Consider the following 27,945-nt stretch of genomic DNA (forward strand, 5'->3'; position numbering starts at 1 on the left):
TGGAGATTTAACATGCTTGTACTCTAGCCTTGCAATTTTATATAATATATATTTTTGGCCAGGGTGTATTTAATGATATGTTGCTAGATAGTCATCTAGGTATATTTTACAATAACATAATTTTGAAGATAAGATCTTCAGGGAAGGGACTGTCTCTTTTGTGTATAGGGCCAAGCACTAAGGGTACCCCAATTTAGTTTTGGACCTCTTTGTGCAACTGTAATATAAATACATAATAAAACAACTTAAATTAGAAATCATGAGGTACAGTATATTATGACTGAGGGCACACATTTCTGTAAAAAGCATGTAGAAATTATCTGTATCGTTCCTTAGTTCAAAAAAGCAAATCAAAATGTAAGTCCAACCCTTAGTACTTGTACAAAGCAAAGTCCAAATAGGTATTGATAGGTTCTGCTATTATCAAGAATCAGATTTTTAGAAGAGTATAATGAGTATGTGGCAGTATGTATGCTCTTGCTGTCCCTCATAATGACGGGTGTCACTCGGTTTAGTCCCAAACTTAGTTACTTTCTGTGCAAATTGGTTTTTCCTTAACTCTTGCTGTTGAAAACTGTTTAATCATGCCTTATTTCTTACATAAATGGATGTTAATCATACAAAAGGACTCAATCCCACAATACTGAAGTTTCCAAGCTGCATAACTCTTTTGTGTCCCTCATTCTGGGTCTTAGTCCCACATTTGGGTTTTGGCAGATTCACTGCAGCCCAGATTTTTAAAGTTATGTAGGCCATTACCAGTATATTTCTTTGTTCAGTCACTACTGCCCAGATTTTTAAAGGTATTTAGGCAAAGCTGTGCTTAGTATTGCAACACCTAACTGATTTCGGAGCCAAAATCTCATTGACAGTTGATGGGATTTAAACTCCAAAGGAGGAGATTTTGGCTCCTAAATCAGTTAGGCGTTGCAATACTGAGCACTGCAATGCCTAAATACCTTTAAAAATCTGGGCTGCAGTGACTGAACAAAGAAATATGTGGACTATTTCATTCCAAGAATTATTTTCTGAGCCCTCTGTAGTGATTCTTAACCAAAAATATTGCTGTTGTTTGGGGTAAAATGTGAGCCCTCCCAGATGGTGAAATGCCCAGGCCTAGGAAGATTGTGCCCACCCCATCTTCTCTTTCTTTATGATTAGATAGGGGGCATGTCCCAAAACTATGGGACTCAAAATTTTTCTGTTGTAATGTGGGGCACAGTACGGCGAAGCTTAAGAATGACTGGCACAAGGCCTACTTTCTCCCAGGCAATCCCCCGTGGAGCAGTTATCTAAATTAACATTTCCTAGTACATAATCACTACTGAATGTAGGGGTACAGAATTGCTGAGACTTGGAGTTTTGGTAAAACAGCATACTGTGCAAATCCTGCTCCTCTTACTCAGATATGCAGTTCTCTTGAAGTCAATGGGAGTACTATTGTGATAATTGGGCCTACAAGTGTATCCTAATTGTGAGGTGACTCACTTTTTACAGTTGAAGTTCAGTTCATAAGATGTCACACTAACAGGTGCAAGACAACCAGATGGAAAAACTGAATTAGTTCAAACACAAAAGCCTACTGATATAACTGAAAAACGGTGTTGAGATGATGGTTGGTAAACAAGAAAATATGGGTCTGGAGATTAATGAACCAAAATTAGTGTGCCAATATTAGGCCTAACTGGAGGACAAAATAATGATGGGATGGGCTATTCCACCCACCACTCCCTTTTTGGATCATTAAAGAAAGAGTCTTTGAGCGGAAGATAAGGACACAGGCTACTGAAATGAGCTTCACCATCATGGCTGCCATCCCCATTATCTCATGGGACTCCAGGCCTTCGTCATTCTAATCCTGAGAGATGTGCTGGGCCAGAGAGAGGGACTCAGATAACAGCCATCTCTACTGGCTACAGGTGGACAACACTTGGGATGAAATGGGATCAGACTGTAACAGCAGCAGCAACACCAACAGCTCCAGTTCATCTAAACCTTACTTTTTCTCTTCTCCATAAAAGGGCAGTTATTACCATCCTTGATACAATCTAAGATATGGCCAGAAGAAGGGAGTTTTCTTCTAAAAACACTCTCCAGCGAAAGGGAACAAGGATGTTTGTTAAAATGAAAGCCTTATTTAATACTTTATATTTCAAATGTTTTAACTATTTTTTTCTTCTTTTTTATCTTTAATAAAAGGTTAAACGTATATTTAATGATGTGTTTCCCAGGATACTAATCAGGCTGAGGTTTCTGTATACCAAACTCTGGACCTTGTATATCGCTGTTTAATGTTGCACAGTGACTGGGTTATGTTAACACCTTTTAGTCCATATATTCTATCTAAGTTAATATGCCAGTACACACATGAGTCAGGTGAGAAAGATTTGTCCCCTTCTATGCACGTAAATCAAAGCAGACTCTAAAATATGGACATTTGGTAGGTTTTGCTGTTTGTCAGATAAATGAAAAATATGACCACAAGAGTACTGGTGGACAGAACCCTACATACTGAGGAAAATAGCATTTTTTGGCAGACACTAGAAAACCTTTTACATCCTTGCTTTGAATGGATGGTTTATTGCATCATCAGGTATTCACTTCAAATGACTGCTTGTTTCTCAATACATTGGGGATTACAATACGCATATGTACACATTCTTCCGATTGTAATAAATGACATTTGTCAATATGCACCCAAAGAGAGGGAAAGAGAGCTGTATTGATTCAATTTGGCAATGTCAGTGTTCATCAGCTGTGGTCCTGGACTGAATGTTAAAGGATCTGATCCAAAGTCTATTGACTTCAAAGGGCTTTGGATCAATCCAAAGGTGTGATGTTTAACATATTCTGATGCATTTGTATAATGTGTACATAGAACTTTATAGAACCACTACAGGAAGTTGTAGTGAGCAAAATCCCTATCAGCTGTGCACACTGTGGCTTTAAACTTCTTAGAAAGAATGCAACATGCCCTTTACCGGCTGTTAGGCCTAAGAAGGTGCCTTTAATATTAATGTTTAGTCTTTTGAGCTAGGCTCTTGGATTGTGTGCTTTTGTTTTGAATTTCTCTGTAGCTCATGAAAAGGACATGTTCTTTCAAGACTGGCACCTTATCAGTGGATTGGTTGTTTGAAAATCTTCTTTGTGGGTTGATATTCTGTTTCTCTGAAAGCCAAATACGGTGATAGGGAACATTTTATTTTCCCCTTTTGGGCTACAGCTAACATTTAAATTGTGGGTTAAAGAAGTTATGTGGCAAAAAGCAATTTTCAAGAACTGAATGTGCCTAAAAAGTATATTTTCTTTAAATTGTTGGCTCATTCAATTAAAAGTAAAGCAAGAAAAGTTTTAAAATAGCTTTAAAAAGTGGTTAATAATCCTTAACACATTTCAGGGGAAATGGCTGTATTATTAAGGCTGTAATATTATTAATTATTTCTACCATGTATAAGATACCATTAAGCAAGATTTTAAATGTTGTTTAAGTGGTTTTAAATAATAGCTGAGGTACTGTGTTTGCCGTATAAACACTTAAAATGTTCAAAATTGAGTGTACTTTGGGAGATTCTGAGACACTCAAATGACTTTAAATTTGTAACTTGTCAAGGTTTTCAGTGCCTTCTGAAACATATGTGTTTGGCTTTAAGGGCAGAGGAGAAAGTGACAGTAGAAGATGGTTTACTGGTGGTATATTCAGACAAGTCAACTCTAAGCTACTGTGTGCATTCAGTTCTTGAACTGAAATTGATGTGCAAAGAACTAGAGCTATAAGTGTTACTATTTTTCCCCTTTATCCTCATTCCTAAAGCACTGAACTACAAAGGATATAGAACCTTCTCCTTGCACCTCTCCAGCATTTATAGTATTATGACAGTCTAAAACTTTTGCTCCCAAAAGTGTGAACTGGATATACCTGGTAACCATAAGAAACTTAAACAGATTATATGAAGCTGTCCAACATGGTGTCACTGATTAATAATGATTGAATCTGTAATAACCATGCAAATGTAAACTATTCATTTATTTCAAATACATGTGAACTGTGTGGATGGTATCTCATACAATCTAGTGTTTAGTCTATTCACTGCATCATAAAAATTAATTTGTCTAATTAATGACATTAGTCCTTTTATCCATGCATAATTCATATTAATTGATAGATCTGCCTAAAAAGAATACCTTTTGGAAGAAAAATGATCCCATTAGTGCAAGTTTAATCCAAATCAAGGCTGACAAAGCATGGTGCTTTCAAGGCTTATCTCCAGCTTTGTTAATTGTCATAAGCATTCTAAATTGATTATTCTTACATTAGCATGGGACATTTCATTCATCAATGGTTTGCTGTAAAGGAAATTTGTCTAGTGGCTTTCGGTAGCAGCACTAAATAAGTGTGTTGCTCCATTTTTCCGCGGTAGCTAGAGGGCTATTCAAAGAATATTAATTCACTAAGACTGAAAAAAATTAACAGCCAAAATATATAGAAATATCATACAAAATTAGATTTTTGACACTGAATAATTTTTGTGATATTCATTTCAATAATAATTGAGTGTATGCAGTAACGCTTTTATTGCTTTTCTGTTTCACGGATGCCTTGATAAACAGTTAACGTTCCTTTTTCTTATGAGTGATGTTGCTGCATCTTCCAGGGCCACAGGGGCACAAAGTGTAGGATAAATTAGTTAAATATACATTTTAAGGAATTGCTTGGAGGAACAAAAATTATAATGTAGTCAAGTTACGTAATTGTTCAGCCTTTTAGTTACATTATTACAGTACTATCTGCAGAAGATCAAGTTTCCTGTTGGTCAACCAGAAATGGAGTGAAATGTAAGTGAACCACTTGGATTTCAAATTTTGTGTTTCTCTCTCTGCAACTTAGGATATAACAGTGTAGTTCCAATTTATTCATAAACAGAAAGTACTATCTCAAAACAATTCACGCAGGTTCATCTGGTTTTTGCACACAACTGGATGGAGTCATTTTCAAACAGTATGCTCTTTTTTCTTTTTAATGAGCATTTAGCTCTATTGGTAAATGGAATGTAGTTTATGTGCACTTTTTTACGATACTCTAGTTTCTTTTCCCTGTTCACCTTTGTTTGTCTTGCACTCCCTTGCATTTTGTTAATCATTGGAAGCCACTGTGGAATCAAATTTGTGGCAGTGCCAAGAATTTCAGGAAGCTTTTTATAGTACTTTGCAATTGGAGGCATGCATCATAAAATGAGTGGGGAGGAAGGGTACAAAGTGTCCAATAGAAATAGAAGATTTGTTTTCTTGCTCCAGTTCTCTAATACATTTTTTCACTTTGTTCATATGCTGGGCCAATCGTAGTCTTGCCCTACATAAAAGGGGTCTATGCTTGTCATCCATCACTCTGGTGATGGTTTAAGAGGGCCCATGGTACAACTCAAAGCTCTTTTCCTCCCCCTATTCAAACCTTACCCTTTCCTCCTCACTCATTCACCCGCTTCCAGGCCATAGGGAATAGGTTAGGGCTTTGGCTTATCTTGTGGTATTCTTTAAGTTTCCTTCTGTATTGTATGGCATTGTTGATTGTTAACACCTAGTATCGTTTCTGTTGTTGTATGTATTGTACAATTTCCTGGTTGTATTTTATTTGTCACAGCTTTCTGTTTCAGTTAGGCAGGCTCTGTTTTGTTAACTGTAACAAGAAGTCTGAGTTTTTGTCTTTGAGATGAAATAACTGGACTCTCCTTGAATCAGTGAGGGCTGTATGTGAAGTGCACAACTGCACAGTTGGCTAGGCTGTTTCCTATTGCCCATGCAAAAAACTTATCCAGGTGTGCAGGACACAAAACTTGACTGAATGCTCCATTAAAATGGAACATAGCTGTTGAGGGAGGGACTTTGCTATTGCTACTGATTTTATGTGGCAAGTGCTCAGATACTACCTGATGGATGGCAGTATAAAACACAGAGAGAGATAAATACATCATGATTGTTGAGAATGGGCAATCCCTTGGGTAAATTGGGCCAATCCAAGGAGGGCTTTGAAGATGAGATCCAAAACCTTAAGTCTGACTCAATAATGGAATCCAGGGCGCCGCCTGCAGACATGGCTTAGATGCTCTATAAGTAATGCTATAGCCATAGGCTACAATTTGGCAATGCCTGCTTGCCTGTACAGCAAGTCTGGTTGGTTTTTGTTTTAACGCTGGTTATGAAACTAATGTTGCCCTTTGTCTGACTTTGTATTTGTCACCAAGAAGGCTATGTTGTTTTCAATGTAGAAAACCTATAGAGGTAGATCCTAAGCCTTCATTATAATCTGAAATGTATCATTTAAACTTGTAAATTGGATTCCCTTATACTGCATTTAGGATCCATTAGAAGCACTTACATCCACTTACTGATTCATTACCACTTACTAATGTGTTATCTAAACTTTGTTGCATATCACTCCTGATTTGGGGTCCAGTACTGATTTCCATCATAATGCTAAACTGAATATCCTACTCAACGAAGTTGTGGATGGATCGCACTTTCAATCTAACACTAGTTCCTGCTGTCTAAAAAAAATCCCTTTGTTCCAATAATGACTTTTTTCACATCCATTTTAATACATGTGCCACGCATTCTCCATAGGGTTCATGTTTCAGTGAGAAAAGACTACTTCTTATAGTTCAGTTTGCTTTACAGTAGACAATGTTTGGGAAGGACAGAGATATTCCATATCCCACAACTAAAATATACCAGATGTGTAGCTTTTTTTCTGGTTAAAAAAGATCAGTAGAAACATACAATATTCTTTGTTTCCTAAAAGTAATTTAATAGTGCTTTCAACAGAGAATATGATACTTCAGTCTTGTACAATAAAAAGGGGGAAAGCGCTCGCTATATATATATATCATATATATGATAAAAAAGGAAATGAAAACAAATGACCTGTGTTTAAAATCCAATAAAATACAACAAATAACTTACTGATTGATATTAGTTTTAATATATATTTCCAAGTCATATAAGAATTAATGATTGTTCGAGTAATGTCATTTACCAGTGTCGACACTTAGCAGATTGCTCAGCTTGACACATGGGTCTGGTAATTTTTATTATTTTAAAATAAATGGAACTAGCAGGTTTTTACTGGCCATTCAGTGAAGTATTATTGGGTTCCAATATGCTGCTCATGTGCTCTGAGTTTGAAGGATAAAAACCAAAGGGGTAGTTTTTCTCATTAAAACACAACAGTGAAATGAGATACTCCTGTCTCCTTCCTATACTGCACAAGTAAAAGAACACAATATTTCCCCCGAGTGCTTTGTTTGTTGGGGGGTTCCTGTAAGTTTGTTTTAAGAAAGAAGAGAAATAGGGAGGGGTTTGGGCTGGCTGGAAGACATTTAATGACATTATTTGTTTACCGTGGAGATGTCTTCAAGAGGTTAAACTTCCCCAGGCTGACTGAGAGAATGACTTTTAAGTCTCCAGAACAACTGAAGCTCAGACACCATGGTGATGGGTGCAGGATAGAACAGAAAAGAACTGACCTGCAATAAAAGAAACAGCATTTGCTCCTTGCTATTTCTTCTAAACAAGGGATAAGTGAAAGAGTGGGTTCCAACTTATCTGTGCTCTCCCAACCTCTATCCCTTATAACGCTGAGGTAGACCAGGCGTAGAATTAGATCAGAATTTCAAATACCCTTAGATCAGGGATTTTTGGAGCTGGAGTTCTGGTACATTCCATTACAACTCTAAATCCAGCCATTGAATCCAAATCCAGTTTAAGATTCTGAATATCCAGGAGGATATTCAGAGCTGAGTTTTTGGTCTAGGCTCATGACTAGCATAATACAATAACTGAAGAGTTGCAATGGACATTCAAAGAAAAAGATGATTTGTATTGTCATTCTGAATCCAGCTCTCCTCACAATAAAACTGAAATCATTGCACATCATCCTTGTTCCTGATGTGCAATACGTAAGAGAAATGATTATTTATTCTAGTTTCGCTGCAGAAGAGGTCCTTCGTCGAGTGATCCCACGCTCCTGATTTGGACCACCTCTGTGTCATAGAGTACGGCTGGCCCACAAAGGGACTTTTTTTTTTTTTTTAATGCTTCCTTAGTGGTATAGTCAGCAAGAAGTGATCTACAATGCAAGTGATATCACGCAACTGTTAACTAAATCAGAGATTCAGATACAAATCTCCCATTCAGGAACGTGAGAGTTTGGGAAATAACCTGGTAGATTTTTGTTCCTTCAGTCAATATGTGAATTATACTTTGATATGAATTATTAAAGTAGAGTTATTAGTTTACACAATGACGTACAACAGGCTGGTCACTGCATTTTTATCTGCTAAATATAGCCACATCCTTTTTAGGGTGGCACAGATAATGTGCAGAATATGTGCAGAAAACCAGGCTTCTGTGATTAGGTCAGCACTGAGATAGTATAGTGATGGGGGGCCATCATAAAAACCTACACAGATTATAATTGATTTATTTTACAGCATCACTGAAAAAGTGCCATGTACTGTACAGACATAGAAGATGAGGCCTAGCCTCTGTTTATATAGACAAAACAGACAAAGAATGTGGGATGAGGGTAGACATAGAAACAGACTGTGTGAGGTGAAGTTAGCCATCATAATAGATTTTAATTATTTTGTTTCTATTATCCACCTCTTCTTCTGGGAGCATTAGTTTGCCTGCTCCCTCTTCTGCTACCATAGTCAAATAATAATCCTTCTTTCGATCCTACCCACCCCACACCAGAGATTTAGGGCTTAATGTGAGACATTTACTCCACTTGCAGCTTACAGGGACATCTGCTCTAAAATCCATTTCCCCGAGTGTCACTTGTCACTGAATGTGGAAAGTAATGGTTCTCATGAGCTAGCAATAGTTTACCAGTAGGGGTAGGAAAAATACACGATGGGAGGAAAGACAGAACTATCCAAATGTGGTACAGTTCAGGCTATCGCATACATCTAAACATATAGGAGGCAGTGCTTGGGAGAAACACATGACAGTTCACGCACATTATAAATTGAAGAATTGTCTCCCAGAGATAAGCACAGCTAAGATATCTTGCTACTGGACATGGACTTGTGGAGCAAGAGCTTTCTCCCTGACTGAAGCGTGCAGTTAGGGGACATAGGCAAGATGTGTGGCATGCATCCCCACTCGCTTGAAACTCATCCTGGAAGGGCCCCCTTACTATAATCTAGGCTTTGAATTAGCTTACTTCACCAGAGGCAGAATGTTTTCCCTCATCACAGCTGCTACTCACCATGTCTAAAGGCCAATCCAACTCATATAAAAGTCAAAGGAAAGACTCCCATTGACTTTAAAGAGAGTGGGATCAGGCACTTAAGAAGAAGAATCTGGTATGAAGGATGCAGCCACTGGCTATATCCAACTCTGTCTACATCACACCAAAATCAATCATTCAGTAGCAGCTTGATGAGTGAGGAGAGACCAGGTGGCTTGACACTAGTTCTGCTTGTTATTTAAAGGAAAGCTCTCCATTTCCCCAGGACCAACATGCTGCCATTTCTAATATTAAGAAGTCTCTCAGCACTAGTCACTAAAATATATATGCTATAAACCTCCTACGCTAACTTGGTTTTATCTTGTAACTTCAGAATTCCAAGGGCTAGATCCACAAAAGGCCTTAGGTGCTTAACTGCCATTTTAGGTGCCTAAATCTCACAATCAGGCCCCCCGGGATACACAAAGCTTGTGCTCAGCAGCCCCTGAAACCTGTAGGTTCCTAAATTTGCTCAGCACCCACATTTTTGCAGTACCTGTTTCTGCCCCTGAGCATGTGCAGTGCCACCTCGTGCCAGGCATCTAGATACCTGAGCCCCAATGTGATGCACAAATAGGGGGAAGACGGGCATTCCTCTACCTAACTCCTGCTGGTAAAGGGCTCAGACCTTGCCTACTGGGCCCCAATAGAGAAGCTTACACAAAACCTGAGGAGGTGGTGGTTCCCACCTTATAACTTTTATCCCAGTGGTTAGAGCCCTCCACCTGAGATCTGGGAGATCACCAATGGAAATTCTCCTGCTACCTGTGGGGGAGAAGGGATTTGAACAGGGATCTTCTGTCTCGCAGGTGAGTGCTCTAAACACTGTACTAAAAGTTATAAGTTGGGCATCAGCACCGTTTCCACCTCTTGCTCCTCAGCTTCTTACTTAAAGAGTATAGGTGTCTAACGCCAAAGAGGGTTTTCAACTGAGACTCCCAAGCACAGAGAGGGGCCTCCTTGCAGAACAGATTTAGGTACCAATCTCCAAGAGATGGGTAAGGTTTAGCACACATCTGTTGGTTTGGTATCTCCCATAGACTGCCCTGGGCAAGGAGCTTCCTAGCATGCTAGCCTTTGTGGATTCCATTCTGCGGCGCCTATCCCCATTCATTTTACAGAGAGCCTCGGCGCTGAACTCAGGCTTTCTGAATCCCAGTTTCTTTGTGAATCTAGCTCCAATTGGGTTAAAATGTGTGAGCTTTTTTCTGACTTCATCTTTTTACTGCAACTCCACATGTGAACAAGCACTACAGAATGGAACGTGCTCATCAAAAATATGCAATGTGTAGGAGAACGTTGTAGCATCTCTTGTACATGTCACATGTCTGCTTTGGAATATGATGTGCCAATTAGACCAGGCTCTGTTACAAATTAGCATTGTCATGAGTCATCCTAAGAGACTTATATCCACAGGAGTTCTACTGCAAATAGAGGGCACTACCTGACCTAATGCTTTTGATCAACTACTAGGAGATAGAAGATTTTGCACTATACTAAGTGCAATCAGATTTTCTTCATCTCAGTCCTATATGAAAAACCTCAGCTTCTAACGTGTTTATGAAAGATTATTTTTGCCGTGTTTTTCCCCTTTGCAAAGCAATTTCAGAGGAAACAATGGTCTACCACCAAATAAGAGTTTACTAAAAATAAAAATTGAATTTAGCCTGCCTGTTGACAAGCTGATTGATTTGTGAGCTCTTATGACTGAATCCTCTCCTAAATGTGCTCCCATTTATCATGTGTAAGATTGTTTCTCAATCAATACCAGCCTAGGACAGAGGTTTTTCTGCCATGGACATGTTGAAAAACAACCAGCATTCCCAGTAATACTGCCAAGTTTTTTAGATGGCATTATCAGAACAGTTTAATAACTTAGAACGTACTTTGCACTAACGTCTGCTTTGAAATTGTGATTTTTTTTTTCAATATAACTTCTATAAATCATCTTTTCAGGAGAACAAAAATAGGTTAAGATTGGATTTCCCCCATCCCTCTTCTAATGTGAAATCGGAGCTTTTTCTGGTTGTGGGACCTTTCCAACAATTGGATTTCTTAAATTAGCTTTTTAACATAATTAACAACATTCTATGGGATGTATTTCCAGTGAACAGGGACAAAGCCTGCCTATGTGTGTTCTTCCCCATTTCCCCCAGTCCTTTGGAATAGTTTTAAGTAGTTGTTCTTGATTAAACACTTGTAAATTGTATTTTAAAAATGATTGACAAAAATATATTCCAAACTCAGCAAAGTGAAGGGATTGGAGAAATCAAAAGAGGCTGGAAATGAGTAAAAGCTTTGGAGCTATTCAAATAGTTTCTAGAATGGCCTAGAATGTGTCTGTACCTATGCAGCTGCATAAGGGAAGAAGGGGGATAAAGCCCCTCTCCCCCACTGCGCTCCCCTACATGACTACGTTAGCCTTGCTCAGATATTGGGTATCAGTGGGAACATATGGGCTGCACCCTGATAGTTTCCACTATACAAGCAAGTGGGGAGCAGGCAGGAAGTGGGGCAAACCACTACCTTATATGCTGGCCAGTGCAAGTGGGGAGTAAGGAGATAATGATTTTGCATGTCTTTGCACACTATCCAACACAATTTAATAGAGAAAGGAATCCCTACTGTAGAATAAAATAGGATGGCTTAAAAAAATACAGAAAGGATCATAATCTCTATTAAATCCTATAGATTTTTAGATATATGGTGTCCACAGATATGGTGTTTATAGCCATGTCAGTCCCAGAATATTAGAGAGACAAGGTGAGTGAGGTAATATCTTTTACTGGACCAACTTCCATTGGTGAGAGAGACAAGCTTCTTCAAGCATGAAGAGCTCTGTATAAACTTGAAAGCTTGTCTCGCTCACGAACAGAAGTTGGTTGAATAAAAGATATTACCTCACCCACCTTGTCTCGCTAATAGATTTTTAGAGTAATTTCTATAGGACTCTTATTTTAATATCAAAATTCTAAAGGACTCTTCCATAAAGACTATCTATTCCAGGCCCTTCCCTCTCCACTCTTGGCCTAAGACTGCGTCTTTTTGCGAATACAGACTAACACGGCTGTTACTCTGAAACCTATCACGTGGAAAGTAGATCATATGTAATTAAGGATCACAGGTGCTAAAGATACCATTTTATGTGTCCACAAACCGTAAGTGTCCTTGAATCTGACAAACAGGTCTTTCTTTACTGAAATATTTTCAAACACTTGCAGCTAATTGCTATTAACAAGAGCTGGCTGGAAATGGCTGCCCCATTCCATGAAAATTTTTGAGATCAAAAATGTTTTCCTATCCCGAGGGAAAGTCACAATTTTGCAAACTGAAAAGTGCAGGGAAGGAGCGAGGAAATCCGTCTGGGTCAATTTAATTTTTTTTGTTAATTTCCAAAGATTTTGTTTTATTTTTGACCCTTTTTTCATTTTTTCTTTAGTATTCTTTTACTCTAATTAAACATAAATTTCTAAAAGAGAAGTTGTTTTGAACTGGAAAACTGAATTTTTGTTTAGAAAATGTTGAAACATTTCATTTCAACAATTTCCAAATCATTTTCCCAAAAATACTGAGCTGAAAAATTTGTTCAAACGGTTTGATTTTGGCAAATTTTGGCATTTTTCTGATCAAAAAAAGTTGAGAAACAAGGTATGTGAGGTAACATCTTTTATTGGACCAACCTCTGTGGGTGAGAGAAGCTGGTCCAATAAAAGATATTACCTCATCCAACTTCTCTCTCTCATATCCTGGCACCGACACGGGTATACCAACACTGCATACAAAAATGGTTGGGAACTAAACAACTCTCGACTATTGACATTGGACAAGATGGCAGTGGATAGAAAATGAAGGAATAGGGTGAAAAATATGCAGCTGAGAGAGCTTCTTATTAAGAAACAAATGCATTGGGTCAAATTCTGCTCTCTCTTATGGCAATTTGAACCTGGATTCACATGGATATAACTAAAAGCCAAATATGGTTCATTGTATCTAGGGCTGCAGTCTGTCAAGGTACTTAAACTTCACCTTAATTTTAAGCATATGAGTAGTTCTTTTGAAGTAAATGGGACTACTCAGGTACTTAAAGTTGGATATGTGCTTAAGTATTGCACGTGCTTAAGTTCGTTGCTCAGTCAAGGTCTGCATATGTTCTCCGGTATCATTCTCGAAAACATAAATAAAGTAGTAAATTCTATGAAATCCCCATATCTTATCATTTTTTCCAACATAAATTGTCATTAGGCCTTACTGTGAAATGGGAAATGATGATAATTTATACATGCAGACAGATAAATGACTCAATTCTTAGTTACAAGGAATTGTTGACAGTGATTACTGATGCTCATTTTCTTTATGCACATTATGTGAGGCAGGAAACTCCAGGTTTAGTGGCCTTTCATGTTTTTCAAAGTAAATCAATCATTCGCATAATAATTATTAATTATTCCATGTTGGCAGACTGTTGTACTGGTTTATGACAGTTAAAAGCACCATACAAAATGCTGCAAAATGGCACTACTGATAAAATACTTTTCAGCTCCAGTGATAACACAAATAATTACCAGTCACTTGTAAATAACTAGTGAAGTAAATTGAAATGTTTGCTGTTGAGATTCAATTGACTGCAGCTGAAACCTTTGGCTGTCTAGATTATGAAGTTGTAGGTGCACAACAAAGATTTTGGTTTAAATTACAGTGGATTTATCCAGTTCATATCTGACTCCCTATCCTGAATATTAAGACCACACATGGTTAAACTACTATGCAAGATACACACACTCTCTCTCTCTCTCTCTCTCTCGTTGTGAATTTTTTGCATTGCGCTGAGTCTGATATTTAATTTCAACTCCAGTCCTCTGAGCTGGAGTGTTCTGAATATTTCTGATTTATTATCTGAGCTCGTTATCCTGTAGTGCTTTCATACCAGGGTCCAACATTCCTAATCACCTCGTTGAGTTGAATCTTTCACATAGGGAACATTGGGAGGTGTCCTAACCACAGATCAAATATTCTTCACTGTTGTGCAATGTGGAAACGAACCAATGGGATCACCGAAGGAATCAGGAAGAAAGAGAGACGGTTACAGTGCTTATATGTTTTCCCCCAAGCCTTTGAAGATCCTCTGCAAGAATAGCTGTGCTGTTGTGGGTTCTGCTAGAACTTGCAGGGCATAGTTAGCCAAAAGAGAGAATAGTCTGCTCTTTGTGTCTTGAGTTCTGCACTCAGCAGCAGCAATGGGGCAGTGCACGGCTGGAGGGGAGCCAGGCAATGATGGGGCAGACTGGCAAACTACCAGTGCTATGGCAATTTGGAGACTCTCATCTGTGAGAACTCACCCTCCTGTCCCCGTGGGTCCTCAGCCTCCACAAGAACCACTATCTACTTATACCAGTCTGCCATCAGCCCTTCTTCCAAATGGGTTTTGTGCGGTGGAGTAGAGGGAAACCAGGGATTTGTCTTCTGCTTTTAATGAGAAAAGGTGTAGATTTGATTCCACAATTTCTCTTATGTAGTTTGGCTGGAGAATTCTTTACCTGCAAGATCTGTTCTCACACAAATAGAGAGAGGGCAGCTAGGAATAATAAGTAAAGATTGATATTCCTTCCTGGCTCCAAAATGAAAGTCAGATGTGACCATGAGAAACCATTTTTAAGCATACATTACATACCTTTCTAATAACCCTCCCTACATAAGGAATATCCTCTTCTTACTGCAGTCGTTATGTAATTATCCTTACATATGTGCAACTCAAATATTGCATGCAAAATAATTCAGCTGCTCACAGTGGGTTCTGTTGCTTGCCATAGGCCACTGATGCTTTTCTAATTTAAAAAAAAATGTCCACAGGGAAAGGAGTAATGGTACATCTGTAGAGTGATCTGGTATTATACCTAATTGAATGGCTGTTGCAGACTGTAAAAATCCATTTAACATTCCTTTTCTCATTTTACTGTAATGTATCACTGTGATCAGGAAGTTTATTCATTTATAAACACACCTTATCTTTAACATCTCAGTCATATTTAACTAAGTTATCATTGTTTATATTGTGTCGATGACTCATTTCCCTTTGCAGGCTGTGCAAATCATATGTCACATAAAATATCTGACCTTTCTCTTCCCAGTCTCTGTAGGCCACCAGCTGATTATTCAAAGCAATGCTCAGTATAATAATACCACGTGAAGAAGAAAGGGGACTGCACCTTGAAGGTGACCGATCGTGTCAGATCTTGGACATTTAATATCACTGTATGTTCAGAATCATCGCTGAGAGGAATTAAAATGAAAGGACAGAAATTAGGCACAGTATGGATACAGAGCTGGGTGGGAAAAGCAGTCTAGCAAATCAAGGTTTTTCCTTAAATTGAACTACAAAACAGTAAAGTTATCTCTATGAAAAAGCAAATGTCCCCTTGGTGATTATCCTCTGAAACTGGGCCCGGCTCTTGTGATAAAAGTCAGTCCATCCAGCAAATCAATCGTAAAGTCAGTTAATCTGGTTCCCTGGTGATTTCCCTTCTGTAGGCGACTTCTCACATGACAGCCATTGCTGTGGTTGTCCCATGGGACATCCCCAAGGGACACCTCCATGCTCAGGGTTCCCTGGCTGCTGTGAAGGTTTCTCTCTCCTTTTTCATTTACCTGCTGAGTTCTCCCTTCTCCCACTTGTAACAAATGGATGAGTCAAGAGCAACAGGCTATTTTTATTTGTATGGTGCTATTGTCACAGTGCCCCAATCATAGACCAGGGGCTTACGGTGTTGGCACTTTACTAATACATTACAAAAAAACAGTTCTGCCCTGAACAGTTTAAAACCTAAGTAAAATAGGTGCCTGTAGGACAAGAATCCATTTGTGGCTCCAAGGCATAGTCCCGCAACTGTCTGAGCTAAGGCCAATCTTTGCTTAGCCCCTAGTAGTTACAGATCCCTTATCCTTTCTTTTGTCCAGCTATTTGAGGTCAACTTCTAGTATGTACGTATAAACAAAGCCAGGATTTTGCATCCACTGCCTCCCTTTTTATCTCTTCTCCCTCTCATTACCTTTACCCCATTTCTGGACACTATCAAAACATCATTGCGAAGATCCATTACTCACAATATTTCTTCTGAAGAGCAGTGTGCTGCCCTTGGGTTGCTCCCAATGCCATGCAGTATCCTTGAGAATAATGCCCACAGACACAATTTTACAAGCTTCATTCCCGTTCCCACCCCTTCATTATAAACACTGTTTTCCTCCTATTTCTTCATTTTCATTGCTTCTTCCTTGTTCTGCTTTTGGTTAAAAATCTGCATTCTTTTTCTGTATAAAACCTCTGTTTATGACATGTGTCAGGATATCATATAAACTACTGCTTGATCCCACCTGTATTTTTTAATCTTCTTGGAATATGTGCATTTTACCAGCGTTGGTTGTTATTGCAATGATTTTAGTGTGTATGGTTTCCTAATTTGCTAACCTTTCTATTAAAATTAATATTTAGGTTTTATATCTCTCAGACTGGAATAATGATGTTAGCGTTATCTGATGTTTATATCTTTTAGTCACGAAAATGTTCCTATTTAGGCTGTAACAGGCCACACACAAGTAATCACAATAAATAGCATTTAATATGTTTACAGTAATGGAAGGATGAGGTTAATTTCTGTTTTTATATTGATGGAGTCAGCTGGGCTTGGAATACTATTGTTTACAATTAGCTACATTTTTGTTGTTGTGCTTTACCCTCAAATTAAATCTTTATTTCAGAAACTAACCCCAGGGATTCCCTGTTATACTGAATGTAATAAACAGCATTAGCTGATAGCCTATAGCCAATGTTCATTTGTAATTAGGCTTGTGTTTAAATAAGAATTATTTTCCAAATTTTAGTGCAATAATTTTCTCTCAGATTTATTTATGAAAGGCTGGATTAAAAGTTTTCTCCAGTCAATTTGTCCTGTCTCCACATGTCTATAAAGCAGGGTCATTCGGGTGAGGATGACATTCTTTCACTCTGCTCATGGTCCATTTTGCAAGTATAATTTCTGGAGCCAGGAGGAGAAAATATTGAAAGTCAATGGGGGTTGGGCATCTAACTGCCAGTTGAGCCTTTCAAGATCTCCCCCAGGGCATTTTGTCAAATGGTTATTGTAACGAGCTAATACTGTGGCTACGGGTATACAGCTGGGGAGATCAATGTCACCCTAGTAAAAACAATAAGTCCTTTCCTTATGAGACCTCAGGGCGCATCTTTAGTAGAGAGGCCCCATTTCCTTCCTCTTTTGCTGCAGGGTAGAATGTAGAAGAGATGTCAGTGTCCACACGAGGGGTCTACTCATGGAAAAAAGAGGCCATTTTTAGCCAGATTCTTTACTTATTCATGATCAGGTTAATATTCAAAGTACAATGTAGTATGTTAATGTTTTATTGTAACTTTGCCTTAATACTTTATTTTTAAAAGCCATGAAAATTGAGGCCAAATGCTGAAGCCCTGCAGTGGTGCGATATAAGTTAGATAAGAACACCTATCCTCATAGGATCAGAACCTTAGCTGGCATAATTCAGCATAGCTCCATTGACTTTAGTAGAGCAATGCTGCTTTACACTAGCTGAGGATCTGAGCCATAGCATTCTGATTTTACACCCACACAATTCTGAAATAAGAGTGCCCTATGAAACAATGGATGAGCCACAAAATTTTGGCCAGCTGAATGAAAGCCAAGGGGAAGAAGAAGAACCTTATGAAGTATGCTTTGGTTTAGTGGGGCTCAACCTTTTCCATAATTGCACCCTCTGAGTTTCTCTTTTCATCTAGCCAGGAATCCCTCCTATTTAGCAGTACGGTAAAGGTAGTGTGCAGGTGTATGCTTCTGTAGTTCCAAGTACCTGGGAAGCTTCAGCTTCTGGCCCTGCTGTGAGGCTGATATACACAGTGTTAGCCACTCACCGAACAGTGGTTCGGATGTTGAGTGTCTCATGCACAACGTTTTGGTGCTTTGGATTCTTTTTGTAAGCTAGCAGAGAAAGACCAAGTGGCACAGCAAAGTGACGGGGGTGAGATAGAATGGGTGCATCACTATACAGACGCTGTTAGAATAAAGCATACTGTTGCTCTAACAGCATATGGCAGTAGGTCTTCTTTCCCAAATAAGGCCAGTGTGCTTGGAGAAGAAAATGACTATATAAAGGGGGATGGGAAAGACTAGAGGAGGTTGCTAATAGCTTCTTTGTGGGCTGATTACATAACTGAAGGATATTTTCTATTTTTTTTTCTGTTGGTTTATTTTGTTTTATTTACTTTATTGTACAAACAGTTGAAATTTAGATAGTTTAAAAAAAATCTAACATACCAAAGGCCAAGATAGATAACTTGAATAATGCAAAGGTAAGCAAAATGTATTGGTTTACACACAACAAACTGACTAGCAAAAGGGCCGCAAAGTAAGATAGTTATGAAAGGAGTTAGAGAAGGCATGGTAATGAAACACCCTTGTTATGTACATTGCTGATGGCAGCCCTCACAACAGCTGGGAGGATAAAAGGGCTGAAAAGCAGAAGGGTGGGCTGGCTACCAGAGCAGTGAGCAAGCTGGAGAAAGGAACTCCTGCCAGCAAACTACTAAAGAGCAGCCCAGAGACAACAGCTCAGAAGGGGATGAACTGACCAAGAGGCTGGAGATCCTGCCAAGACCCCGGGAAGGTAGGAAGGAGCTCAAGGCACTGTCAGAGTCGCGCTTACCTAGCTTGAAGGCCCTGAGCTGGAACCCAGTGAAGAGGGCAGTCCTCGGTTCCCCTGCCAACCACTTGATGGACTTGAGTGAAGAAAGGGTTTTCAGACTCCTGGGCATCAGGAATAGACTGACAGTCCTGATAGGCTGTGTGAGCCCAGGGGTTGAACCACACTTGGCCACAAGGGGTGCTGTTGTACTGATGCATCACCTCACACCTCCATGGTCTCAATATTTAATATTAGTTAGACACAAGTAAAATGGTTTCAGAAAACTGACTGAGAAGCATGTAGTCTCAAGAGAAGCACGGGTCAGGAGAACAACTCTGGATTGTTCACTAGGAAGCAGAATCCATTCCCCACACAATGACTGGGAGGTTTCTCTTCAGATCTGGAAGTGCCGTTTATTCATTTAGTTCTGGTTTTATCTAATCTTATTCTATAACTGCACCCTGTGGGCAGTCAGTTTACTATGGTGTCTGTATCGAAATTTCAGAAACGGGTAAAGAATATCTCATGAGGCGATTCCAAACGGTGAATTATGGTGACCTGTGATAGCTACCTTAGCACAGATGAGTTTGCTAGATGATTGAATTACATATATCAAGACTGGGGAAATCTGGGGCATGTTTGCTAGACTCTCAAAAGTGACAAAGTGATAAATGAGTATCCTGCTTCCTTCTCTTATAAACAAAGAAAATAATTTGAAAAGGCATATGAAGCATGAGCTACTTTGCTGATAGGGCCACCAAAACAATGGCATTCTTTTGCCCCGGCTTTCACCTGTGCCTGCGCACCAATACTATTAGCCAGCTACAAAGCTCCCCATATGAATGTAGTCTGACGTAAGCAGAGTTCGGGGGGGCGGAGTTTGGCCCTGATGCTTGGATCACAGTTTTTCTTTGCAATAAGAGAAAGGATGATCATTACAAGGACAAGGTACAAAATCTTCTCTCATTGACATTCATATAAATCCTACTGGCAACAGCCTATGAGTGAAATATTGGCCAAATCATGGCAAAATACCCATTGACTTCAGTAGAGTCAGGATTTCACCCCATAGCTATAAAGAAACATCTTCAGCAGGTACACTACCAAGCAGATGTTATGTTTTGGCTTGGTTCCACAGATGACAGTTTATGGACAACATTACTGCAGTGGATGGTACCACACCAGTAAGGGCCTGTCAAGCAATGTTCACCTAGGGGTTTGAAAATAAGCAGTAGTGAATAAAGTTAAAAAGAATTGGGTATTTGTCTCAATGTGGTCAATCTAGCATTCTTCTCCTGGCTGATGTTCTCTGCCAGTCCATTGCCTTCATTTTAATCTAAAAGTTTTGTCTTTCACTCCTAGGTCACAAATTTGAATATGGCTGGTAATGACTGAAAGTGGCAGCCATCTGGCCTGTATTAAGTTCTTAGGTGATGGTTATTGGTCTACGTAACAATCCAGGGCTATTGGTATCCCACCATGAATAGGGCTGAAACTCAATGGCATATCAGCTTGACAAAGCTCTGCAGGTGAATAGAAATTTTTTGTTTGTGGGACTGCCAGTGTGGTACATATCATAAGCACAAAATTCATTTCATTTAAAACATTGTGTGTGTGTGTGTGTGTATTTGTGCACTGCACAGTATAGTCAGTGTGCAATCTGCTGTTAAGTGGCATGATCACTATGTTTTGTGACGTAGAAAACAACCCATTGTGTTGTGGTGGGTTTTTTTAGCCTCCTCCAATGCATCAGAAATTGGTTAGTACTGTGGATCAATTAAGTTCTCACTCCTTCGTGAACAATCCCACAGTCAAGACTACAGTCTTTAATTGTCTATAAAGCCCACTATGCTTGCAAAAATTAATAAATAAATCTCCAGTGAACAACTGATCATTTTTGCCCAGTTATGTGTGCCTCTTTAATAAACTTATGAAATGGTATTTCTGAAACCCAGCCGGACATAGGGATGTATTATTATTTCAGACTATTACTCGCTGTAAAAATATATATAAACGGCAGATAGAAAGCTATGTTAAACGTGAATTTGTTAAAATGAAAATCTGTTACATGATTTGTTTCAGAGTAGCAGCCGTGTTAGTCTGTATTCGCAAAAAGAAAAGGAGTACTTGTGGCACCTTAGAGACTAACCAATTTATTTGAGCATAAGCTTTCGTGAGCTACAGCTCACTTCATCGGATGTATTCAGTGGAATGATTGTGGTCAGAAACCATTATTCATGTTGAGCTGTGCCTTGTTTGAGGAACAGTCCCAGTGAAGTTAATAAAGGCTAGATTGACATTAATTTACTCATACTGGTGAGCAGTTACTCATTCCAATATTCATCTGAAGTCAATGAGACTATAAGAGTTGAGTGACTGCTACCAATGTAACTAAGGAGCTCACAATCTGATCCTAAGTCAGTAAGTGCATTAGAAGCTGACCTTAACATTTCAGGAAACTTCTAAGTGGAACATGACATTCTCATAAGCAAACTGGAAGAATGTGGTCTAGATGAAATTACTATAAGGTGGTTGCACAACTGGTTGAAAGACTATACTCAGATTAGTTATCAGTGGTTTATTGTTAAACTGGGGGACATATTTAGCAGAGTCCTGCAGCAGTCAGTCCTGCGTCCAGTGCTATTCAGTATTTTCATTAATGACTTGGATAATGGAGTGGAGAGTATGCTTATTAAATATGCAGATGACACCACTCTGGGAGGAGTTACAAGCACTTTGGAGAAGAGGATTAGAATTCATAACATCCTTGACAAATTGGTCTGAATTCAACAAGATAAAGTCAGTAAAGTACTCCACTTAAGAAGGAAAAAATCAAATGCACAACTACAAAATGGGGACTAATTGGCTAGGTGGTAATACTGGTGAAAAGGATCTGGGGGTTACAGTGGATCACAAATTCAATGAGTCAACAATGTGATACAGCTGTTTAAAAGACTAATATAATTCTGGAATGTATTAACAGGAATGTCCCGTGTAAGACACGGGAGGAATTGTCCCATTCTAGTTGGCACTAGTGAGGCCTCAGATGTAGTATTGTGTCCAATTCTGGACTCCCCACTTTAGTAGAGATGTGCCCAAACTGGAAAGAGTCCAGAGGAAAGCAACAAAAATTATGTAAGGTTTAGAAAACCTGACCTATGAAGAAAGTTTAAAAAAAATTGGGCATGTTCAGTCTTGAGGAAAGAAGAGTGATCGGGGACCTGATAAGTCTTCAAATGTGTTAAGGGCTGCTATAAAGAGGACAGTGATCAATTATTTTCCGTGTCCACTGAAGGTAGGAAAGAAGTAATAGACTTAATCTGCAGCAAGGGAAATATAAATTAGATATTAAAAACTTTCTAACTATAAGGCTACATCAACACTACAGCCAGGATCGACACTGAGATCAATCCACCAGCGGTCGATTTAGCGGGTCTAGTGAAGACCTGCCAAATTGACAGCAGATTGCTCTCCAGTCGACCCCTGTACTCTACCCTCAACAAGAAGAGTAAGGTAAGTCAACGGGAGAGTTTCTCCTGTCAACCCTCTGAGGTGTAGACCTAGTAACTCGACCTAAGGTACATTGACTCCAGCTACATTATTCATGTAGCTGGAGTTGCATAGTGTAGGTCGACTTACCGCGGTAGTGTAGACATAGCCTGAGAGTAGTTAAGCGCAGGAATAGGCTTCCAAGGGAGGTTATGGAATCCCCATCATTGGAAGTTTTTAAAAACAGGTTGGACACACACCTCTCAGAGGTTTACCTGTCCTGCCACAGCTCAGGGGACTGGACTTGATAACTTCTCAAGGTCCCTTCCAGCCCTACATTTCCATAATTCTATTAAATTAACTGTTTGATACCAGAAAATATGGTACATCCACAGCAGGCCATGGACCTCATGTGACCATGTGAGGTAACAATTTTTATAGCATCAATTTCATGGTAAATTCAACGGCTGCAGCAAGAATTTTTTTTTGCTGTAAGGCATCTTGGAGTGTTTTTGCCAATTTTCTGTCTCAAGAAAGGTGTCTTCACATCTTGATTTAGCCCTGAATAATTCAGCAGAATCTTTAATAAGACTTTCATGTTATAAGATCCTAAAACATGTTAAGCTTAAAGAGGCAGAAAGTAATTTAATGTCATCAATAGGACAGTGATTTATAAAGAGGAGTTTTTAGGATGTTATCACATATTATGGTGGCTTATTGTGACTGACCTTTATTTGACTTTTTCAAAAGATCATAGATTTTGATCTAACTGTATTCCCTTGTTGAACCTTGTAACAGGGATACAGAAACCCATTCGTTAACATATGTATTTAACTCATCCACTGCCAATGCTTTCTCAATCTTGTTGCCAACCAAATGAACTGGAAGGAGAATATAGTAAGTAATCCAAACAGACATTCTAATTAACATTCTAATCCTCCCCCCTTTATTTAAACAGGAAAAACAGCCATTTATTTAAGACATGTAGCAGACAGAGGAGCAGTTGTCCTGAATTTGCCATTGTAAAAGTTACATGATGGAACACTCTCTTCTAATGAGACTTCTCAAAAGGTAGCATAGGATTGGAATAAAAGATCAAACCAATCGTAGGAGAAATATAAAGAGGGAAGAATTGAAACAACGTAATATTACTAAATCTTCCTTTAACTTTCCCAACCATTGTCAGTTTCCGTTGCAATATATTTGCTTTAAAGTTTACTTTATTAGGGTATAATAAACTAGAGCAAAGGATGACTTTGCTAAAATTTCTGTGCTTGAAATACTCTAGACACTGACATTGAGAATGATGATGAAGGAATTTGTTCCAAAGTGACTTTTCTAAATCCCTTAAACGCAAGTGCTTAATTTGTGCCAGGGCTGAGCCCTGGCACCTCTAGGTGTGGCAGTTTATAGTCCTGGCACCTCTGGGCTTGCCATGTAAGTTATGAAAGTTTTAAAAAAAATTGCTTGAGCCCCAACATCTACTTACTTGAGCCCCAGTATCTCTTTCATTACAAATTAAACACTGCTTAAACAGAATATTCCTGCAGTACCCAACTGTTTAAATAGGCAACTTGGGCAGATGAAGGAAGGTATGAGCTGCAAACTTTTTCAGGGGTGGAGTGGGGAGCAAACACAGTAGCAGTGTTGGCAGCGGGAAAAACACTGGCCAGGAGCTTTGTCTCGGGGTTCCACTCTGATCACTAATTGGCACAGTATTACATTTTACAAAGACAAAACGGCTGTACAGTCGCTAAAGTAGTGGAAAATCTTCATTACTAGAACTTTTGCAAGAAGGGAAAGGTCTATGTTAATCCAGCTTGTGGCAGCTGCTTCAAAGTCAGTCCTTCTTTATGATGAAAATCCTTATGGGGCCAATTCAAAATGCTGTGCAAGCTACAGGTGTCACATGTATAAAACATATAGCTGGTTTAGGATTTAATTGGGATTTTCTTCTCAGATCATAACGCTTTAAAGAGAAAACACACTTAGGATTTCATTTTCTTTTAGTGCAGTTATTAATCTGCTCTGAGGCTAAAATGGGAATTAAATCATAAATGTGATGATGCTTGTGGTTGGATGTTGTCTCAGCAGGTTCTTTCTGATTGTCGTTTTTGAATGACTGATGGTGTGATATGGCATGTTGATTCTGATTACTGCTTAAAGATTTCACTTTATCATCATTTGTCAGGAAACTGACTTTCTTCTTAGTCCCATTAATATTAAATCTGTCATAACTAGATTAGGTTAGAGTTGTTGTCTACTGTACCTATGAGCTTTCACTGTCAAGAATAAAAGCATAACACTGTCGGGAAAACACACTAGCTAGTATAAAATATGAACACAATTCAACAAAGCAAATGCTTAATTGCTTCCCTGAATATAAATAGACACAAGTACGTGCTTAAATGTTTTTCTGAATCAGGGCCTGTAACAGAGTGCTGGGAACCAACAGCTGAGCCAGCACTCTGATCACTCAAACACCAATTAATTCCCCCTGGGGTAGTGATGACTGTGTCTAATGAGCAGATTAGAATGGTCTTGGGAGGACTGAAGAACTATTTAGCACACTAATACAGAGACTAGAAGAAGGCCTAGGAAGGAAGTGCTGGGGGCAGAGTCAGGCTATCAGCCAGAACCAAGAAGGATCTCTCAGTGGAGGGATCTCCTCCCTCTCCTCTCCTCTCCTCTCCTCTCCTCAGCAGAGGGCTGAGGAGGTGCTGATATTGTAAGTGCTGTGGTGTATGCTCCTTCCACCACCTTTACAGATCCAGTGTAAGTAAATGACATGCTGGTGTTCAGCTACTAAAGATCTCGGAATAGTCTGTGTAGACAGAGAACACTACAGGAGAGGAACCCCCCCCTGTCACACAACTTGTATTCATACATGTACAAAAACCTCAATTTTCTTTGTTGGGAATATAAATCTTGGTTAAAGGTGCCCCTAACTCACTTTTATAGCACTACTGCCCATGGATAGAAAAGCTAGTTTCTAATGTAAAGCATTCAAAGGTGGACTAAGAATGGCCTTATCCCTTTAGACACAGAGATATTCAAGTCCAAAAGAAGTCATTTTGATTTTACGGGTTGGCAAACATATTTGAGCAAGTCATGTCTGTGCTGGCTAAAATATTGTCCATCTTTTAAGTTAATATTGTGCCCACAGATGTTAGGGTAGTCGTGCTACTTTTGCTTGAGCATAGACTGAATGCCACATGAAGGTGGCTTGTCCTCTTTTGTCCAAAAAAATTTTTCTTTACTGGCAGTGATTGGTTTGTGCCACATAATCAGAGCCTGATTCAAAGTCCATTGAAATCCATTAAAACTGACTTCAATGGGCTTTATATCATCCCCTTAAATCGCTGCATTTGGCACTTACTTGACAAAACCAATATATCTATCTGGTGCCCTTCGCTGTATGAGAACAGGAGATACTGACTGGGCACACCCCTTTTCACCAAAGAAAGAGGCTGTGTATTATTATAAAAGCACAGGAAACACATCTCCAACACGTATTAAAAATGTTACAGGTAAATGCAACCCATATGCATTTTGTATACAGAGAAACTATAACCGCAAATGGCAGTGAAAAGGGAGCCAATATAGGGTGACCAAGGCACAAATGTTGCCCTTATCCTTAGAGTTTTGTAAAACTGGAGTTATATAAAATCAAATTTTAGTTTCTGTATGGATTTTGCATATGGAACAAGAAACGTAGCTTGGAAAATTGAGGATTACCTGTGTAGTTCCCATTTTGACCTTATTCTGAACACTAGCATCTAAGTTTTCAGACACAATTAACTGTGGACACAAATTATAGAATGTAAATGCTTAACTGCCTGATTGGTGATGGCAGCTTTCATTTGACTCTGCAATCTGATGCCTACATTTTTTCCTTTATGCACTATGCAAGCCTTAATGTTGGTTGTACACTTCACATAGCATAGCAAACTTCTCCAAAGGTCCTGCAGGTCCTGACAAATAATACTTGCTGAATATTATTAAATATAATTAGCAAAATAAAAAGCATACAGCAAAACTTAGTGGTTGATGACCATCCGTTAAGATTTATACTGAAAATATACTCTGATTATAGAACACTCAGTGTGTCTGAATTAATGAATAGTAAAGCTCAGAGGGAAACTTTGAGAATTTTCAAGATTTTTAAAATATTCTTCTCCCAAATCAGGAGAAAAAGTTAACATCACACTTTTTTTTTTTGGCAAACCAAAAATCTGGAAGAAAGGAAAATAAATCTGATCAAGTAAATCAAAATATTTTGTTTCAATATGTTTTTAAATGTCTAATTTTGATTTCAGCCTTTATTGTAAATTAATTTAAATTTTTAATGACATGCTAGTTAGACCCAAAAAACTATATTTTTTTCATTTAGAAAAAGTCAAAATAGGATGTTTTTAATGATTTCAAAACTTTTTATTAATCTTTTTAGAAATAAGAAGTTTGTTGAAACCAGCCCTTTCCCATGAATCATTCTGGATTTGATGATTTGGCATTTTCCAGCAAAATTCTGGAAAAAAATAAACAAACAAATAAATAATAATAAAAAAATCCCAACCACTTCTGGTAACTACCAAGCAACACCACTTCAAGAATCCTAGCAAAGGGAAAAAACACCTTCATTCCATTAATTATGTAATGAGATGGTGTTCCAAAAACCCTTCCAGTTTCTTCCTCCTCAAGAGAAACCATTTCCAAAAGCATTCTTCTAATATGACCCAGTAAGATGCTTAAATTCAACATTCATCATTTTGGGTTGCAGGAATCCTTTCTTTAGGAGCAGCATGGCTTTGCACACACTGTACTAGCCTTTGCACAGCCTTTATTGTAAGTATATTTCATAATGGCTGGAAGGTAAGGGTCTGATTCTGATCTAATAGTCCAAATTGGGAAGAACTCAACTCATATAAGTGGAGTTACACAGGTGCAAAAACCCTAGGTTGAAAACCAGATGGTGTCAAATGTTAATCTGATTTGCATCATCTGATGCTGACCATTAGTGATTGAAGTAGAGGCAGTGAAATGCTAATGTGATTAGTTATGAATGCTAAAAACAACGAGTACATTTTCCCCTTGATTGTCTGTGTGTTTTAAGAATATTTCATTACTTATGCTTCCTTTGAAATAAGGGTAAGATATTAATCACAGGCACAGAAATAACTAGCAGTTGTGACATTTCGTTAGAGTTTAATTACATGAATCATAAAATATTGCTACAATTTTCCAAACTGTTAAGCCTTAATTAATATGAACCCACAGGGACCACCTTGATAGTTCATAATACTCTGGATTGCTACTCCTACAGTAGTAGTTCATATGGCCTGGAAGTGCTTTATAATTTGCAAAGAGTGATCAATTATTAGAAATGAAACCAGACAAATTAATTTAATATAAATGAGGTTGTATGGGATTTGAGTAATTCTTTTTAATTACCTTTGTTATTTTTTCAATAG

At 38.6% G+C, this 27,945-nt stretch overlaps 1 long non-coding RNA gene across 2 annotated transcripts in view; it reads left to right on the top strand.

Annotated features, from left to right (window-relative positions):
• Positions 1–27,945, top strand: part of LOC122462565 — a 188,059-nt gene that overhangs the window by 21,236 nt on the left and 138,878 nt on the right. Inside the window, exon 3 of one of the 2 annotated variants that reach the window (XR_006285199.1) lies at positions 15,412–17,190. The exons of the other annotated variant lie outside the window; for it this stretch is intronic. This is a non-coding gene — a long non-coding RNA (uncharacterized LOC122462565). Of the gene's footprint in view, positions 1–15,411; positions 17,191–27,945 lie in introns of those variants that run through there. 2 annotated transcript variants of the gene reach the window in all.

Source organism: Chelonia mydas, chromosome 12 (assembly GCF_015237465.2).
Source record: "Chelonia mydas isolate rCheMyd1 chromosome 12, rCheMyd1.pri.v2, whole genome shotgun sequence".
NCBI lineage: Eukaryota > Metazoa > Chordata > Testudines > Cheloniidae > Chelonia > Chelonia mydas.